We start from the raw sequence: 19,513 nt of genomic DNA, 5'->3' as shown, positions 1-19,513 counted from the left end.
TTAGAAAAAAGTAGCTACGACTAAAAGCTACGCGTATCAGGGGGTTACTTTTTTTTTTTTTTTTAAAGAAACCTTTATTGGACTTCAAGGGGTTACAAACATGGGCCTACAACCCTTTGGGCCGGCCGCTAAGTAGCATGAGACGTATCATTCACCGTTATACAGATTGGTCAATCCGGGGAGCCCGTCAGTCCATCATCGCACCCAATGAAGGCAGAAGCAACAGTTGAGTGACAATATTAGATACGGTTTCAGTTTTCAATTTAAAATGAAGAAACATTACACACAAACAAGGCAATAGACATTGTGAATAGCAGGACACGCTCCCCGGGGTAGGGAACCAATGATCAGCGGCAGGGAAGGGAGGGGGGCACGGGAGCAGAGGAAAAAGCAAACTGTAACACACTCGTAACTTAACAGACGAGGAATGCTCGGCTAGGGGGACAAAGAGGCATCCAGTACAACAGCCAGGGGAGGGGCACAGATGTCTCCGCGATAAGCGTTCCACGGACCCCACACCCCCGTCCATTTCCGCGGCTTGCCTCTCGCTACATACACCGTCTTTTCTCTAAACATGCACCAATCCATATTTTCCTTCCACACCGAGACCGTGGGCGGCCTCTGGGAACCCCATAACTAAGCAATGTTACGTTTGGCCACCATATTTCCCAAAGTCGCCCACCGCGTCTGTGCCACATTATAATCGTTTGGCTCCCACACGTTCAGCAGGCATCTCCTAGCCTCTGGAAGCAGCGCAACGTGAGTGACCTCCTCCATTACCGCATGCACCCGACGCCAAAAGAGCGCCACCTCAGGGCATTCCCATAGAACGTGAAGGAAAGTACCCAGCGAACCACAGCCACGCTTACACATCCCATCCACGGAGAGACCCATGCGCATCAGGCGGGGACCAGTGACATACACTCTATGGAGTATCTTTAGTTGTACGAACCGAAGGCGGGCCGGAATTGCCACCTCCCGCGGGGAGGCTATTGCCGAGACCCAGTCCTCATCATCTAATTCCAGACCGTCAGCCACCCAGATCTCCCTCAAGCGGGTCAACAGATCCGCCCGATCGTTGATAAGCTTTTTATAGATCAAGGAGATTGTGCTGTCAGGAACGTAGCCATCGAGCACCCTATCCTCCAGCGGGGAATTTTCCGGGATAGCGGTGGCATCAGGGAAAACCGAGCACAACGCATGACGTACCTGGGCATACCGGAAATACTCCCTATCGTTTAGCTTATATTCCGCTTTCAGCATTTCAAACGTTTTAAACTCCCCTTTCACCCAGAGGTCACTCACCTTACATATGCCAATCATATCCCATTTCTCAAACCCTTTGGTTTTCCACAAACAGCCCAGCCTTTCAGAAGCATACAGTGGAGTCGCTCGAGTCAGGCGGTCCTTCCAACCCATCGCAGCATTAGCAGCATGCCACACCCGTACCGCTATCTTTGTTGGGCCGGTCAACTGCACACCAGGAGACTTCGAATAGAGTGCTCTATTATAGTCCCCCCAAGGCAATAGCATTTTATCCATCTCGAACGCCGGGTTCAGGGCCGGCCCGTACATCCAGTGGTTCACCGCCGCCAGTTGGGACGCTCAATAATAACGCTTGATATCGGGGAGTGCAATACCTCCATCATACCAAGGGAGTGTCAATTTTGTGAGAGCGATTCGGGGTCGCCCGTCCCAGAACAACCGTCTCTGCAGGTTCTCCACCTCACGGAAATAGCGGGCCGGTATGACGTCGAGTGTATTTTGCAGTGCATACAGGAATCGTGGCAGCGACATCATTTTAAACAACGCCGCGCGCCCGAGCGGCGAAAGCGGAAGCCGTCGCCACCTCGAGACGTCGGCCCTCAGTCGTTGGAGTGGGGGGGGGGGGGGGGGGGGGGGGTAGTAGGTTCCACTCATAACGGGCCACAGGGTCCAAAGTTATAAACACTCCCAGGTATTTAAACCCTGACAGCGCAATCTGGATAGGGCAGCCACGCGGAAGGAGAGGAGCGTCCCCAGAGAGAACATAGACGCATGACTTGGCCCAGTTAATGACCAAGCCGGAGTTGCGACCAAATGAGTTCAGAACATCGACCAGTACTATCAGAGACTGCCGGGGAGATGTGAGGTACAGGAGAATGTCGTCCGCATAAAGAGAAATGCGGTCCTCAAATTCAGGCGTCCACCTAATGCCGCGCAATGAAGGCTCTCATCGTAACCAGGCAGCCAGAGGTTCCAAAGCAAGCGCAAAGAGGAGGGGTGACAGCGGGCAACCCTGCCGCGTGCCTCTTCCCAACCCGAAGGGCGCCGACACTCTGCCATTCACAACTACCTGAGCCAACGGTTCCTCATACAGCAACCTCACCCAACCGATAAACCGGGGCCAAAACCAAATTTCGCAAGCGCCGCCCAAAGATATGGCCATTCTAGGCTATCGAACGCCATTGAATAGAAACAGTAAACCAAAATATGGAAGTGTCATCACAGTAGTCAGTCACCGGGAACCAAAAGTCTATTCCTGTCCATCCAAGTCTACTTAGTTCCCTTCGGTCTGTCCCTCTTGACGTCGTTGCTGAGGCAGGGTATCAAGCCAATCTCCAACCTCCTCCGGCCGATCAAAGAAGTGCGTCCGATCCTCAAACTCAACACGCAACCTGGCCGGAAAGAGCATCGCATATTTCAGGTCCATGTCTCTCAGCCGCCGCTTGACACCCATGAACTCCTGTCGCTGCTTTTGGACCAATTGTGTGAAGTCCGGGTAGAAACTGATATGAGTGTTCTCGAACTTCGTCGGCCCACTCACCCTCGAGGCCTGCAGTATAGCATCCCTGTCCCTGAAATGAAAAATTCTGGCGATGATGGGCCGTGGGGGAGCGCCCGGTTTGGGCTTGCCACCCGGAACTCTATGGGCCCGCTCAACCGCAAAGAATTTACTCAAGCCTTTGGGTGCTAGATGGTTGAGCACAAGGTCTTCCACGAAGAGGTCAGCCGCAGGGACCTCCGATTTCTCCGGCACCCCGATTATGCGCACATTATTCCGCCGCTCCAGTCGACGGGCAGACAAAGCAGTGGACGTCCGCAGATTACGGACCTCGGCTTGCAGGTCAGACACGTCCGTCACCAGACTCGACGTCGTCAGACCCAAGGATTTGACCTTTTCATTTGTTTGTGAAAGGTCCGCTCTGACTAGTTTAACGTCGATCAAAACCGCGTCCAATTTATGGGCCAATGTATCGAATTGCTGGCCGACCGCCACTTTCATCTCATCGATGACACCCATGACGTCCTGCAATGTTAACTCCGTTGACGATCCCGGGCCATCCTTGAGTCTCTCCGGTGACTTATGAGGGCCACCAGGGGAACCTCTCGACTGGGTATAGCGATCCATGTTGTTAGCTTGAGTATGAGCTCCCCGCCTAGTCGTCTTGGATTTTTGCTTATCTCCGTCCAATCTAGTCGCCATTGTCTGATGGTCGCCAAGGGTGTCGGCCACCAACACGATGAGCAATCCCCGGAGAGCCAATCTAGGGAACCTCGGTGATCCCGAAAGGTAATCCAAGCTAGTGTCCAAGAACAGGCAGGATACCCAGTCGTCCCACTATAAATCTGTGCTGACAATCCAAGGCCCCTCAGTTTCAGCGAGGAGACCCGAAATCTAAAGTGAAAGTAGGGGGTGCGCACCGGTCCAAGTCCCGCATGCCGTTGTTGTTCACTTTCTGCCCGGGCACCATGCCAACTCCAGTCCGGGGCAAGGTCCGGAGTAGGCCGCCAACTTGGACTCGATGCTATTCCGGTTCCCGATGTCCGATTCGAATTTGGTATCACCTCCACGTAGGTTCGCCCGTAGAAGCGCGTCGATAGAATCAGGATAAATTCAGGATAGACGTGGGAAGTTGTGGAGGCCCTCGGGAGCCCTGTGCCTACGCGGCCATCTTGGTTGCGCGCTAGGCTCCTCCCCCCAAGGGGGTTACTTTTGACTCTGCTTTTAATTGTTCTTAACACTTCAATTGCATCATGAGGAATGCCTTAGCAGTTAGTAAAGGCTTACGTAGATTGCATTCAACCAGCTATTAATGTGCATAGTCAAAACATTTTCAACATTTTATTACATGAAGTTGCAGCTATAATACCTGAACCAAGGCTCCCGCTTGAAAAAACAGACAACCGTAATAATTATAAAAAGGTTATTTAAACTGCTCTTAGTTCCTTTTGAGGATTTAAGACTGGAGATTGGTGTGAGGACTTAATGGTGATGAAGATATGTTAACATGTAACTGTTAACATCTGTAATATTATATGTAAATTAGAAACCAGCATTAATCAATCAGGTGCCCAGTTATGTTTGAATGACTAACTCCAATCTAAAATGAGGGTAATTTAGGAGTGGAAACGAGCAATTGGATTTATCTCAAAATCCAAAAATTAAACATTCAATCGAAGATAGCGTTGTACATCTTTCTCAGTCATGAAAAAAGCATTAAGATAAAAAAAATAAAAGCTTATATGATCAAGCTTTAATAAGAAGTTAATACTAAAAACGTTTTGTTATTTGGATATGGTTAAAAAGTCTCTGGGGGTTTAGACCTACTTATTGAACCGAGTTTATTCTTCTGCCAGTACAAGGTCAATTGCTACATCAATGTAGGGATTGGGAGAATAGAGAAAATATGTCCGACTGATTAAGGTGTCATTAAAATGAAAAGAAACGGGGCGTGGCCTGGGAGCCAAACATGGCGGACGCGTCTCAGTAGAGCTCCGCAGTTCGCTCCTTCCAGGGACATCATCCGCCATAATCCTGGTCCCAGACACTCAGCTTGGGTGAGCGGATTGCACATGGCAGGGAGCCCGATTCGGCTGCCACACTCACGACTCGCCGGACCGGTGGAGACCACGCACGCATCGGCGGGCGGCCGAGCTGCGGCGGCCATGCTTCACAGGCGACGCGGCTGGGGCGGACACCATCCTGCCCGGCGGCCCCCTTGTAGCTGCGGATCGAGTCCCGGTCCTGGGAGGCGGCAGGGGGCACACTACCATCACGGTGCCCCTCCACTGGCTGATACCCTGCTGGAGAGGCTTTGGGCCTGGTGAGGCCTACCCTGGGCCTGAATTTTGCCGTTGGGGCCCTGCGGGCCTCTGGTCTGCCGTGGACTGCCGCTCTGCCTGAGGACTCCTGTGCACTACTTCATTGCGGTGAGCTAGGCGGGGGACCAGTCGGGCTGGACTCTGGCACCCATTGCACCCATCTACTGCTACCCCACGCGCCTGACCTCCTGAGGAGGACGGAGGGCTCCGCCGGTCGGGGGTGGGTTTGGACAGGGGAGTCGGCCCGTGCCAGCCAGTTTCCTCCCCCAGGACCGACGCCTGCCCGGGGCGGCCGCACTGATTGTCCTGACTGCCCCAGTATATTGGAGGCCCCGGGGGCTCTTTGAGGGATACTGGTCCGCACCGCCTGGGATTGGGCGTCCGGGCTGGGGACACGGTTGTGGTGTTCCACTCCGCCCTGAGGTGGGTAGTGTACCCTACCGCTCCCCCCTTTATCTCTACCTCTGGCACGGACTGTTCTGGAGCAGACCCCCCACACCATCATGGGCAAGGGCAACCCCGGTGCGGCGGCACCCAAACAACCCACCATCGACCAATACACCACAGCCACCCCAGCAGGCAAAGGTGCCGCGGAGGGCGTCTCATCAGACACGGTGACACTCCTGGAGGCCATCAATCAGTCACAAACCGCCCTTGAGGCTCAGATCGGTGCTGTGGGGTCCAAAGTGTCGTTCCTCCGCTAGGACCTCCAGAAGGCAGTTGATCGAATCACCGAGGCGGAGACGAGGGTCTCCACGGTGGAGGATACTGTCTCCGCCCTCCAGAAGGTGGTCGACAAGCTGGCCATGGTATCTAGAGAACTGGCGGCTAGACCCGTAGATGCGGAAGGACGGACCCGCAGCAACAACATCCGCCTGGTGGGTTTTCCGGAGTGTTGCGAAGGATCCTCGATGGGTGGCTTCCTCACACTGGCTCAAGGCGCTGCTACCTGCAGACGACATCTCTTCCTGCTTCATGATTGAGAGGGCCCATCACGCCCTGAGCAAGAAGCCGCCGCCAGGGCAGCACCCACGAACGGTTATTGCTCGCCTTCTTGATTACGCTGACCGCGATGCCATTCTTCGCTTTGCCAGGACACATAAGGAAAAAATGGTCTTTGAGTCCCATCCCTTCCCGGACTACACCCGGACCGTCCAGCAGCAGCGTCAATCCTTTGTTGCGGCCAAGCGGCGGCCTTGCGATCTGAACCTATCCTATGCGCTTATGTTCCCGGCCCGTCTGAAGGTCATCTACAATTCAAAAACGTACTTCTTTGATACCCCGGAGGAGGTATTCGCGTGGACAGATGAGCGACGCCATCTCAAGCCACATTCTCCGCCCCCTTTAGACTCTGACTCTTCTCAAGGCTCGCATCCGAATGGCCGGCAGGGTGGAGACGCTACTCATCGACGACATCGATCCCGTTCCAACTGGCGCTCCCAGAATAAGAAAGACTGAGGCAGCCCGAGGCTGGGATATGCTTTGGTGTATGGACTCTTCCCCGTCTCGTTCGACTGCGGAGCCCGTTGGCTGCTGCTACATGCCGGGATATCCTTCCACTATGAGCTAGGGACTGCTGCTCTTTCCCTGGAGGGAGCGAGTCTTACACTCCTTCCCTGTTTTGAGTTCTCATGGGTAATGTTGGGGGGGGGGGTGGGGGGCGGAGGATCCCTTGGAGGGTCCACCAGGGTCTTCACGTTTAGGGGCCAGGACGAGATTCCTCCGCGACAGGTAATCTGTGTTTTAGGATGTATAGGGGTTTGGGGGGGTAGGCGGGAGGGGCTGTGGGGAATTTGCGGTTTGTTTCACAGTTGTTCTTTATGATGCACGCACGACGATGTCCCATATGTCCACATTGTCCTCTGCTCTACACCCCACCGATGGCTCATGACACACACAGCTAATGGCACTTCCCTAGGAGATCTCAATATCGTGTCCTGGAATGTACGTGGCTTGTTGAATAAGATTAAACAAGCATTTACAATGCAATGGTCTCGGCAATATTATAGGTAGAGCTATTGGTATTGCTCTATTTTTTTAATCATTTTTGTATCCCTAAATAAATGGCATTGTCATTTCTATTGGCATTAGCTTTTTTTTTGCATATGTGATACCTATTGCATTAGCAGTGAGGTAGTGAGAGAGTGAGGTAGTGATCTTTTTAGAGAGAGCAGTAGTGAGGTAGTGATATAGATAGAGGGGAGTAGTGATGTATAGAGAGTTATGTAGTGAGCGAGTGAGGTAGATAGAGTGTGAGGTAGTGAAAGAGTGAGTTAGTGAGTGAGGTATTTTCTGACGTAGTGAGATAGAAACAGTGAGTGATGTTGTGAGGTAGTGAGAGAAAGATTGAGGTAGTGAAAGAGAGTGAGGGATGTTGTGAGGTATTAAGATAGAAACAGAGAGTGATGTAGTGAAGTAGTGAGATAGAGCGAGGTAGTGAAAGAGTGAGTGTAAGCGACTTCGTGTATTTGAGAGAGAGAGTGAGGTAGTGAGATAGAGAGTGAATTAGTGATTTAGAAAGAGAGAGTGAAGTTGTGAGGTAGTGAGAGAGTGATGTAGTGAAGTTTTGAGAGAGTGTTGTGATATACAATGCAATGGTCTAGGCATTGTTAAAGTTAGAGCTATTGGCATTGCTCATGACATTATTTTTGTTTATATTGTCGTTTTTAAAACATTTAAAGAAACGGCGTTGTTATTTACAATGTCAATAGCTTAATCACTCTCAAATGCGAGACCTATTGCATTTGCACCCACACACACAAAGCCACCCACACACACAGCCAACCACAGAGCCACTCACACAGAGCAACCCACACACAAATAGAGCCACCTACACACACACGCAGTAGCCCACTGACCTATTTACATTATGTGCACTTTGTGATCTGCATGGTACATGTTATTTGCTGCAGGAACATTAACCCTATGTGCTACCTTTCCAGGAGTCAAAACTTCCACTAGACAAAACTCCGATCTCTCTCTAGGAAGAACATTAAACACCCGAGTCGTCATGACATTTTTATTGTTGCCGAAAATTGCTGGAGGGCAGGAAGGAGGCAGCAAGCACTTGTAAAACCTTAATTTACTTGCAATGTCTCCACCCAAAGTCAGCGCCCGGTCTCACCGGTTGCACTGCCCTAGAGCTGGCCATTCTCAAGGGTGCTGTGACCTAAGTGACAGAGTCACTGTTGTTCTTGGCTGTGCTGCTTCATAGGGCCGCTGATCATTGGAGATCAGCTTGATTCGAAGCTCTACTACATTTTGGCAGGTTGGGAAATCAAAACACATTCATGTACAGCGATCTGATCAGCTTTATGTTTTGCAAGCGACAACACAAACAGCTGGTGACGGCCCTTACACACTGGTTGAAAAAAGTAAACAGGTTAACATGATCTCAAACCTTAGTTTACATTTCTGAAACATTGTGAAAGTTGTGCGAGTTCTAGGGAGTACATTTATACTATATGAAGCATTGTATAAAAGCAGCATCCGCGAGTCATGCTACAATAGATGAAAAACTTGTGGTTAAAACCCAACAAAAGGCCGATGCCGTTGGTCCAAGGGAATGCAGTAAGTACTCTAAAGCATACCCGAAGGGTACAGTACTGGGTGTTGCATCTAATGTATCACAATGATGGATACATGCAATGATGAAAATAACCGGACCGGTGGTTATTAAGGGCCCCTAATGTTAAAGAAATATTAAAATGCAATGAGCAGTGGGATAGGCCAACCAGAGCATTGCATAAATCGTGTTCATTGTGAATCTAAAAGAACAACCTTCACGTACCCGTGTAATACACCACTATAGGCAAACTCAATATTTCTCTCATATGCGGAGAAAGCGTATCAGCATATGGGCGAGGCACCCACTCACCTGCAAAGAATGGACCCAAATTAGAATTGAGAATATTATACAACGATGTGTCCAATTTGGCAAATAGATGCTGTATTTACGTACCTCGTGTGTCCCATAAACGGTACCTAATGATTCCATACGAATCTCTAATGTCAGGAGCAAAACCGCACCATAGCTCGGCGTTTGCCTTAAAAGGACTCCCAGAACCAGAAGTTACTTGTAGTGCGACCACAACGATGTGAAGCTAGTCTGTGTTATCTATTAATTGTCTACGAACTCCTACCATATTTAGAAGGTGTTTACTCACAAATACAAAAAAAAGTGTTATGTAACCCAATATGCATAACAAGTAAGGGGAAAGCCGTAAATAACGTAACCCCATCAATCAAGCTTTTGTGTAGCAAAAATGTATAATATACCACACAATAGCACAGCATATAGGTTGCAACTCAAAGTTTAATATGAAAGTTCACAACAGAGTGTACATTTCAATTAAAGTGATTGGCAACCTGTCCGATTGTTTTAATAATCGTGAAGACAATCATCGAAGAAAGGGAACTGAGGTTGCACAACTTTTGTGAGGGTACAGAGACGAGTGATAGATTTTGGGGGGGGGGGGGGGGGGGGAGGTGGGCGCACGGAGGGCTTGATCGAGACCCAGGGAGGGCAAAGGCGCAAAGGCAGTGTCGACGAAGGCATCGGGTGCCTGGGAGAGGTGTGCAGGGACAGGCGAACTTAGGCGAACACGGGTCCGAGTGAGAGCAGAGTTCTCGGAGGCAGATGGTATAAACAGTTCGAGTTAGAAATCTTACCTTGTTTCCAGTTCGACGCTTTCCTCCTTTCTGTATTTTCTTTTTACCACTCCCGTCTCAGAAAAGGAGCGAAGCAACTCGGTTAAGGCAGCTCCTTCATAGCCCACGGGCCCCCAAAAATCGGGAGGGGCATCTCCCAGCCTGCAATGGAACCATGATCCCGGAGCGCGAGCTGGATGCGAGCTTGGGGCTCTAAAAAGGGAAGACGGCGGAAAATCCAAGCCTCTGCTGCCTGCTCTCCACCTTCCTTGAGACTGCCGCGGCGAGCGTGGTATAATTGCAGTGAACGAAAAACAAGGCTGAGAAGTGACCTGCTTAGTGATCGCGAAATGCTCAGACAGTCAAGGAAGCGATAATTGCGCGGGCAAGTTGATGTGAGGTTAAAAACATGCAAGGGAGGCGGCTACGGAAGAAATTGTGATAAATCTGTGAGCGTGATGCTAGCTGTTTAACAGGAAGCTTACCGGTTAATCCTTGTTATAGGGCTGGACCGGGGGCATCAATGTGCTCGTGAACAATTCTGCAGAATGGGAGAGTCGTATCAGTGAAAATGTGTGCTTGAGAAGGCAGAGGTAGACACAATGGATGGTGAGAAGACTCAACGGGTTGCATCCTTTAAGGTTGAAGAGCCACAGGCGTGTGTTAAGAGCCCAGCAGCCAGTCATTGAGGGAATCGCCCTGAACACCGCCGCCTTTCTCCGAGGTGAAGCAGAAATGCCTCGGAGAAAGGCAGTGGCGTTTTCGGATTCGGGGGCGTGTTTTTCTTTTTCTCTCCTCTTGCCATTGGCTGGAGAGAAAAACACGCCCTGAGAAAACCTCGCAACACGCCCCCGAATCCGAAAAGGACGGGGCTTGTTTTGCGAGACAAAGCCTCTTCTCCAATAGCTGGCCAGCATTTAAGAGGCCAGCCAATGGAGAAGAGACCTAAAAATGGCGGATGGAAGCTTCAAAACGTTAGCGGCTTCGAGGGCGTGTTCCTGCTGTTCTAAAAAGGGCGTGGCTAAAAAGTGAACACGCCGCCGAATCTGAAAAAGACGGAGCCTATGTGGAGGGACGGCTCTCTCCTCCAATGGCTGGCCTCCGTTTAGGAAGCCAGCCAATGGAGGAGAAGCAAAAAGAGAGGCGGGCTAAATAGCCACTCTAACATTAAATCTCCGGACTTCCGGCTCTGGCTTCAGCAGACCGGATGGTCCCTCGACCTAAAAAGTGCCCTGTGAAACCAACCGTTCATCAAATTTTGTGAGTTTTCATCCAGCAGTTTCTAAGTTTGCAAAAAACACAGAGTTTAAAGTCCAGAAAGTGATGACAGTGTACAGGGGCCAAAGAAGTGTATGTGTATTTTTATTTACAATTGGAATGTTTGCGAACATTAGATATGGCAAACTGCATGGAAGGTAATCACAAACATGCTGCACGCGCTGAGCACCTTGGCAGCTCTAAAGTCATGACTCACAGTGGCATACGGGCAACAACTTATTTTGGCTGCAAACATCTGCCTACTTTAGTGCCCGCCAACACCAAACTCAAAAGACATCAGCAAATGTAACCTGGGCAAAGCCCTCACCACAGTGGGCTCTAGTTAGACAGATATACTACCAAAACAGAGGAAACGACTTATGTTTGGTCCTAAAATTAGACTTTGTCCAGTGCTAGTGAAAATCACACTGAGCACATCAACAAAGTAAGCATGTCACCCCCTTGCAGAACACAAAAGACAACGAAAATCGATCCACAAACCCAGATTAAAAGTTGTGCCATCTTCTTAGACACACCGCAATCTTAAAATATATACCCCTCAATTACATGTACACCCACAATACAGCCCCAACATTGCATGTGGTTGAAAAGGGGGTGGTCAATGGTGATTAAAGATGAAAAACTTCAAAAGAAGAAATGTACAAGTTGAGTTTCTACTCTAACCTTATAGCCCCCCCTGCTCAACTCCCACACATACTCCCATGACTATACTGTCGTAAATACAATATCATACTAGGCAATGTAAAACATTGGCGATTAAACCTACAATGCTGTAATCCCCCTTTCAGAGCACAAAAATGCGTAACAAAATATGACCCAAAGTACGCCCGCTAAGTGTTAAATCCCCTTTGACTTCAGTTTTCTCGGTGAATAAATGCACGTTTGAGAACACTTGAGTTGTAAAAACACACACATATACGCTTAACTATACTGGAAATTACAGGACAGTCCCGTGTCGTAGTGTGGCCTGCAACACCACACACAGCTTCTATGACGCTACTTGTATATATGTTTGTATACAGTACACCAACCTCAGGTATACACATACAAGAAGCAGAGCCGAGAGCTTTGATATGTTAAATCCCTCTCCCGCTGCAAACTGGGAGAGGACGGTGGGCCTCGACACAATCTGAGCACCCATCATACAGAATGCACAAGTTCTTGGCAGGACGCATAAATCGTGTACAATATCCAGACATATATATGGGAGTGCATATTTCTCGGAGACAAACGTCACTTCAGAATTTAAGACGGTGAAGCTATGCCAAGACGCTGCTGGCGTGTATTTATGAGACGACAGCGTATGTAAATTGGATTTCTACTCGAAAGACGGTAGCTGGGAGGAGAAGGCGAGGGGGTGGGGGTGTAATTTGAGCATGGCGACCCTACAAACGGGATTCCTCTAAGGACCGGTTGTTGTGACGTCGAGGAATGGTATGTAAATACGGGTTATCACGTGACGCGATACACTTAAATAAAGGATTTTTGCTTAAAAGCAGAGAGGAACCCATTGCTTAAGAAGCCGCAGCGCCTTTGTGCTCCTCCGTCACCGCGCTCAGAGGGCTGAACCCCCCCCCCCCCTCCTCCCCCCGTGCTGACCTACACAAGCTTCTGTAATCAGCCTGTAGCTACCATTTCATGCAGGGCCTCCCAACAGATCGATTTTTAGGACATCCACAGAAGATGAATGTATATATATATATATATATATATATATATATATATATATTATCTACTGGTGGTCGCCAGTAGATAGTTATAGTTAGGACCACGTTTCCATAGGAAATCCGCAACATTCTATTTGGAATAACTTTGGCGCCGGTCGACGAATCTTCGCGAAATTTTCAAAATAGGTGGGGCGCTATGCTCCACTCCTACCCTGAAAGTCTCGGGGGGATTCGTCAAGCGGGGGCTGAGAAAAAAGGGGGGTCCCAAAACGCGTTTTTCCCATGCATTTTTCCATAGGACCTTTAGACACAGCTACAGACCGAACGGCTGAACAGAGTTACTTGAAATTTGGCAGAGAGGTAGTCTACAGGTCAAGGAAGTGCCTTTTGTAGGTTTGGTGTAAATCTGTTCAGTAGATCCTGAGAAAATAGCCTTTAAATCAATATATATATCTGTGGCAGCTTACGGTGCGCTTACCGTGCGCTTACGGTAAGCTTACCGTACGCGTACGGTGCAGTGCGCGAGCGCGATTCTGATTGGCTGTTAGATCTTCGTAAACATTAGAATCGGTCGAAACCAGGAAGCGGCGGCCGCCATTTTCTATCTCGCACTCTGAGGGGGGGAGGAAATACAAAGGCAAAAAACATGTAAAGGGGCTGTTTAGACTGCTCCCAACCACCTAGCCTTGATGAAGGTGTCCCCAAACAACCCCCAAGGCAAAAAATTCAATTTTATATTTTTTTGAAAAATCGCCGATTACGCTTACCGTACGTGTACGGTAAAAAAAAATTTAAAAAAATAAAATATCCACACTCTCCACACCTCGTGTGCAAATGGTGCCCGAAGGGCACCTTTTGTGCATGCCAAACCCAAATACTCATAAATAATCAAACATTACCTTTCACAACGAAGCGCATAGTATGTCCTCCATGTGCGCACGGTGCGCGAAGCGCATCGTGCGTACATGGCCCATCGAGCGTAACGTGGGCACGCGGTGTGCGTAGCGCACCGCGTGCCCACCGTGCGTGCACGGCACTAACTGCGTAAAGTGGGCGCACGGTGCGCAAAGCGCACCGCGTGCTCACTGTGCGCGCACGGAGCGCGAAGCGCACCGTGCGCGCACGGAACGAACTGCGTTAAGTGGGCGCGCACGCCACGAATGGCGTAAAGTAACTAAGCATTTAAAAAACCGTACAAATTCACTGAAAAAACTGCGTTAAGTGGGCGCGCACGCCACGAATGGCGTAAAGTAACTTAGCATTTAAAAAAAACGTACAAATTCACTGAAAAAACCATAGGTTTCACACATGTTATAGTTAGCTGGACATTTTACTGATAAAAAACCAATGAAATTCCCCCGTTATAGTTAGTGCAGGCAACTATAACTTACGCGACCGCAATCCTCTGCTGATGCTAATACTGTATTTAGACACTTATTTGCCCATGTCTTCTTCCATTAAATTTTAGCTATACATATATTACAATTTTTTTTCATAAAGACACATATGTCATCAGCAGAGGATTGCGGTCGCGTGAGTTATAGTTGCCTGCACTAACTATAACGGGGGAATTTCATTGTTTTTTTATCAGTAAAATGTCCAGCTAACTATAACATGTGTGAAACCTATGGTTTTTTCAGTGAATATATATATATATATATATATATATATATATATATATATATATATTCACTTAAAAAACTATAGGTTTCACACATGTTATAGTTAGGTGGATATTTCACTCGTAAAAAAACAATGAAATTTCCCCGTTATAGTTACTTCAGATAACGAAAAGTTTCTTACCTGTCGGTGTAGTTTTGCAGCTTGAAGATCTTTCTGGATTCACTATGCTGTGCATTATTCCGCGATCTTGTGGTTGGGTCCGGATTCGTAGTCTTTTCTTTTTTTTTTTTTTTTTTTTTTGTAGCCCAGGTGGGCGTCGACGTCCACCATTTGGTGCACCTCCCGTGACGTCGTCGTGCTTCCTGCGGAAGTCCCACCTTTGGGGCGCCATCTTCGGGTTCTTTTTTCCCTTTTTTTTTTTTTTTTTTTTTTTTTAACCCTAGGTGATTGATTAATCCTTTTGTCCATATTTCTGTACGTTTCCACTTCTTTGATCCTATCCATTTCACCCCCTCTTCCTCCAGCCTCATCTTCCTGGCGGAGGTGGGTGGGTTCGCTAGTGAATCCAGAAAGATCTTCAAGCTGCAAAACTACACCGACAGGTAAGAAACTTTTCGTTTTGCAGCGTGAATCTTTCTGGATTCACTATGCTGTGCATAGATTTTGTAGCGGTTTTCCTACTTTTGCGGTGGCTGGGTGGAAGATGATCGCTGGTCGTTGAAAATGTGTTGTAGCACCTTCTGTCCGACCTGTGCTTCCTTATTCATTTGAATGTCCACGCAGTAGTGCTTTGTGAACGTGTGCACAGATGCCCAAGTTGCTGCGAGACAAATGTCTTGGATGGGCGTGTTTGCCAGGAAGGCAACTGTGGCCCCCTTCTTCCTTGTGGAGTGAGCTTGGGGCCCCTCCGTTAGCTCCTGTCCAGCCTGTTTGTGACAGAATTGAATAGCGAGGGCAATCCACCTAGCGATGGTGCCCTTGGTGACTGGTCTACCCATGAAGCTAGTAGCAAAGGACACAAACAGCTGCTTCGACTTCCTGAGTTCCTTGGTTCTTTCAATGTAGTGCATCACCGCTCTTCTGGCATCGAGGGTGTGCAGGGCCTTTTCTGCGTTAGTAGTCGGGTTTTGGAAGAAACTCGGTATCTGGATACTCTGATTCATGTGGAACGCCGACACTACCTTGGGCATGAAGTGTGGGTCCGTCCTCAGGACTACCCTGTCCTTGTGAATTTGAATGTAGGGCTCCTGCAGCGTTAGTGCTTGAAGCTCACTCACCCTGCGTAGTGAGGTTATGGCCACTAGAAAGGCAGTTTTCATCGTCAACATTTGTAGAGTGGCTTTGTGAATGGGTTCAAACGGCGCCTTCATGAGCTCCGTCAGAACCACGTTTAAATTCCATGCTGGCGGCGGCAACATTTTCGGCGGTGCCATTCTTTTGGCTCCCTCCATGAATCTCTTCACCACCTGCGAGGTGAAGAAGCTTCCACCCTTCTCACCTCTGGTGTAGGCAACGATCACTGCTAGGTGTACCCTTAGGGAGCTCGAGCAGAGGTTACTCTTTAGAAGGTGTGTGAGGTACCTCAGCACAGTTGAGTCTCTTGTCATTCTGTTTTGCAGGCCCTTTTTCCTGCACCACACCGTGAATCTCTTCCACTTTGCGCTGTAGCACTTTCTTGTAGTAGGTTTCCTTGCCTCCCGTAGCACTCGCATAGTGCTCTGAGGTAACCTTAGGTGTGCGAACTCTAGGTCTTCAGGAGCCATGCTGCTAGGTTGAGTGTCTCTGGCTCTGGGTGCAGGACCTCCCCGTTTTGCATTGAGAGCAGGTCCTTTCTCCTCTCGAACCTGTACGGTTTGCCTTGCGCCATTTCTTGAATCTGTGAGAACCATGTCTGCCTCGCCCACTGTGGAGCCACCAGGATCAGAGTCATGTTGCTGGTTCTGCACTTGTCGAGCACTCTGTGCAACAGGGGTATCGGTGGAAAGGCGTAGGCAAATGTCCTCCACCAGCTTATCCATAGGGCATTTCCCTTGGATTGCTGATCTGGTTGCCTGGACGCGAAGCTTCGGCATTTTGCATTGTGGCGTGTTGCAAATAGGTCTATTGTGGGAGTTCCCCATCTCTGGAAGATTTTCTCCGTTTCCTGGCCATTGAGCTCCCACTCGTGTGATGCTGAGGTCTGTCTGCTTAGCCAGTCTGCCTCCACATTGTCCTTCCCTGGTAGGTGAATTGCCAGTAGATCTATTTTGAGAGGTATGGCCCATCTCCAAATCTCCTGAGCTAGGGATGAGAGGGGAAACGACTGTGTCCCCCCTTGTTTGTTGATGTAGAACATCGCCGTGGTGTTGTCTGTCTGTACCAACACCCTCTGGCCGAACAGGTGTCTCTGGAATGCCTTCAGGGCTAACAGTATCGTTTTCAACTCGAGGTAGTTGATGTGGCGGACCGCGTCTGCTGGGGCCCATAGACCCCTCACTCTGAGGTTGTCCATGTGCGCTCCCCATCCCTTCTGCGATGCGTCCGTGGTAATGGTCATTGTTGGGCTTGGTGGTGTCAGGCTTCTCCCCGTTGTTATGTTGTCTCTGTTCCACCAAGTTATCTCCTCCTGCACTGCGTGCGTAACAACCACTAGATCCTCCCAACTTCCGTTTGCTTGTGACCATTGCTGTTGCAGCCATTCCTGGAATGGTCTCATGTGCAGGCGTACATTCGGCACCAGTTGAATACAGGACGCCATCATCCCCATCATCTTGCTCACCGCCCTCACTGTCAGAGCTCGCCCCTTCTGGTAGAGCTGCGTCTCCTTCAGTAGAGCATCTGTCCTCCTGTCGCTGGGCACTACTGTACTGTTGAGGGAGTTGATCCTTGCCCCCAGGTAAATCTTTACCTGTTCCGGTTCCAGCGATGATTTTCCCCAGTGGATGGAAAATCCCAGATTTGTGAGGGTGTCTGTTACGCGTTTTGCGTGCCTCTCGCACTTCTCGCGTGAGCTTGCCTTGACCAGCCAGTCGTCCAAGTAGGGGTATACGTGTATTCCCTGCTTTCGTAGGTGTGCCGCTACCGCCGACAGGCATTTCGTAAAGACCCTTGGCGCAGATTTTAATCCGAAGGCCAGGGTTGTGAACTGGTAGTGTTCCTGTTCGATGTTGAATCTTAGAAGGCCCTTGTGCCTTCTGTTTATTGGGATGTGAAGGTAGGCATCCTTGAGGTCCACGGTGACCATGAAGTCCCCTTCTCTTATCTGTGGCAGTACCTCCTGCAGTGAAGTCATTTTGAACCTTTGCGTTCTGATGAACTTGTTTAGGTAACGGAGGTCCAGTATGGGTCTGAGGTCTCCGTCTACCTTCGGCACCACGAAGTAGTTTGAGTAGACCCCTTTGTTGCGTTCCCTGAACGGCACCGTCTCTATGGCTCCCTTTTGTAGGAGTTTCCGCGTTTCTTCTCTGAGTATTGCCAGTTCTTGGGCCGATCTCTGCCTTCCCTTCGGCTTCCTGTTTGGAGGTCTTTTCTCCAAGTCTACGCAGTATCCGTACTGCACGATGTTCCGTATCCACTTGTCTGTGGTTATACGCCGCCACTCCTGAAGGTAGAACCTCAGCCTTCCGCCTACTGGTGACGTATGCTCGTAGGCTCTTGAATCTTCTCTTCCCCCTGATGACACTTTTTTGCGCCTCACCCTTGGGGACCTTACGAGGGTAGGAGTCTTCTTGCGTGCTGAGTCACTTCGAGGAGGGCTGATCGCCCCCTCTCCTCCTTTGGCCACGTCCGTTCCCTCTCCCGCGAAAGGACTGGCCCCGAGGTTGATATTGCCAGTTTTGCTTCTGCTGACTTTGTCCGTGACCTTCGCCCTGCTGACCTTGCTGGAACGCCTGGTGCGACGTCCCCTGTTGGCTTCCACCCCTACCGTAGGGTCTCCTCGAGGGATTTCCTCGTCTCATTCCCCTCAGCTGTAGGGCCCCCATGGACCTCGCTGTCTCGTTTTCCTTCTTGAGCTGGGTGAGCTTTTCGTCCACCGTTGCTCCGAACAGTGTCTCTCCGTTGAAGGGGGTGCCAAGGATGTTGTTTTGCACTTCCGGTTTGAATCCCGAGATTCTTAGCCATGCATGCCTCCTCTCTGTGACCCCTATGGCCATGAGTCTTGCTGAAGTCTCTGCCCCATCCAACGCCGTCTTTATACAGGAGTTGGCGATGTTCTTGCCTTCATCCACCAGGTGAGAGGCTCTCTGGCGGTATTCTTCGGGGAGGTGCTTTACTAGCTCCCCCATCTCATCCCAGTGTTGGTATTGGTGTCTATTGAGGAGTGCATTCGAATTCGCCATGCGCCAGTGCATTGCGGCGTTCCTCTCGACCTTTCTGCCTGTGAGGTCGATCCTCCTGCTCTCCTTATCCGGAGGTGGCCCCGAAGTTGCTGGAACGTTGGCCCTTCTCCTGGCCGTGGAGGCTATGATGGAGTCTGCGGTGACGCTACCCTTGATGTAAGGTGGGTCCAGGGAGGAGTGCTTATATTTCTTCTCTGTCCTGGGCGTGATCGACCGGCAGGTGGCAGGCTCCTTGAAGGCTTCTCTCCCCTGGTTCATCACGCTTTGTAGCATGGGGAGGAACTGACTCCTAGTCTGGATGGGGAGCAGTGTTTCGACGAGAAAATCGGCTTTCGGCCTCTCCTCGTCGAGTTTGACGCCTAAGGCCATTGCTGCGCTCTTCACCACCATATTGTATACCCCGATGTCGTCGGGTGGCGAAGGCCTCGAGGGGTACGTGTCCACGGCCTCCTCCGGGTTTTCGGTGTCGAGATCGTGCCATTCGACGTCGTTGCTGGTAGATGCCGCCGATTCGTAGAACGACTGTTGGTCTTCTTCCTCGGCTTCTTCCTCATAATAGGGCTCCTCTTCTTCCTCGAGATCCCTTGTCAGCCCTTCGGCGTCGAACTCGCCTTCGACCTCGACGACGTCCGCCGATGAAACCGTTGGAATCTTGAATTCCTTCATCCTGGCGTCGAACTCCTTCTTCCTTTGAAGGATGTTCTCCATTTCGGCCTCGAGCCGCCTCTTCTTTTTCTCCATTTCGGAGATGCTTTCGGCGTCGACCGCGGGTCTCTTCGATGAAACTTGCGTCGACGTCGAACGTTCTTTCTGCGTCGATCGGCCAGTTTCATGGGACGATTTCGACGACCCTTGCCTTTCGGCGTCTTTCTGCTCCAGGGAGTCCTTTTG

At 50.0% G+C, this 19,513-nt stretch overlaps 1 protein-coding gene across 1 annotated transcript in view; it reads right to left on the bottom strand.

Moving 5' to 3' along the window:
- Window positions 1-10,134, bottom strand: part of LOC146797466 (protein SSUH2 homolog) — a 223,024-nt gene extending 212,890 nt beyond the window's left edge. Inside the window, exon 1 of the mRNA XM_085624493.1 lies at window positions 9,757-10,134. The gene's annotated coding sequence lies outside the window, so the exon portion shown is untranslated. The remainder of the gene's footprint in view (window positions 1-9,756) is intronic.
- Window positions 10,135-19,513: the final 9,379 nt, after the last annotated feature.

Source organism: Triturus cristatus, chromosome 9 (assembly GCF_964204655.1).
Source record: "Triturus cristatus chromosome 9, aTriCri1.1, whole genome shotgun sequence".
NCBI lineage: Eukaryota > Metazoa > Chordata > Amphibia > Caudata > Salamandridae > Triturus > Triturus cristatus.
Note: the sequence above shows the minus strand (reverse complement) of the source record. Positions and strands in the feature narration are given on the sequence as shown.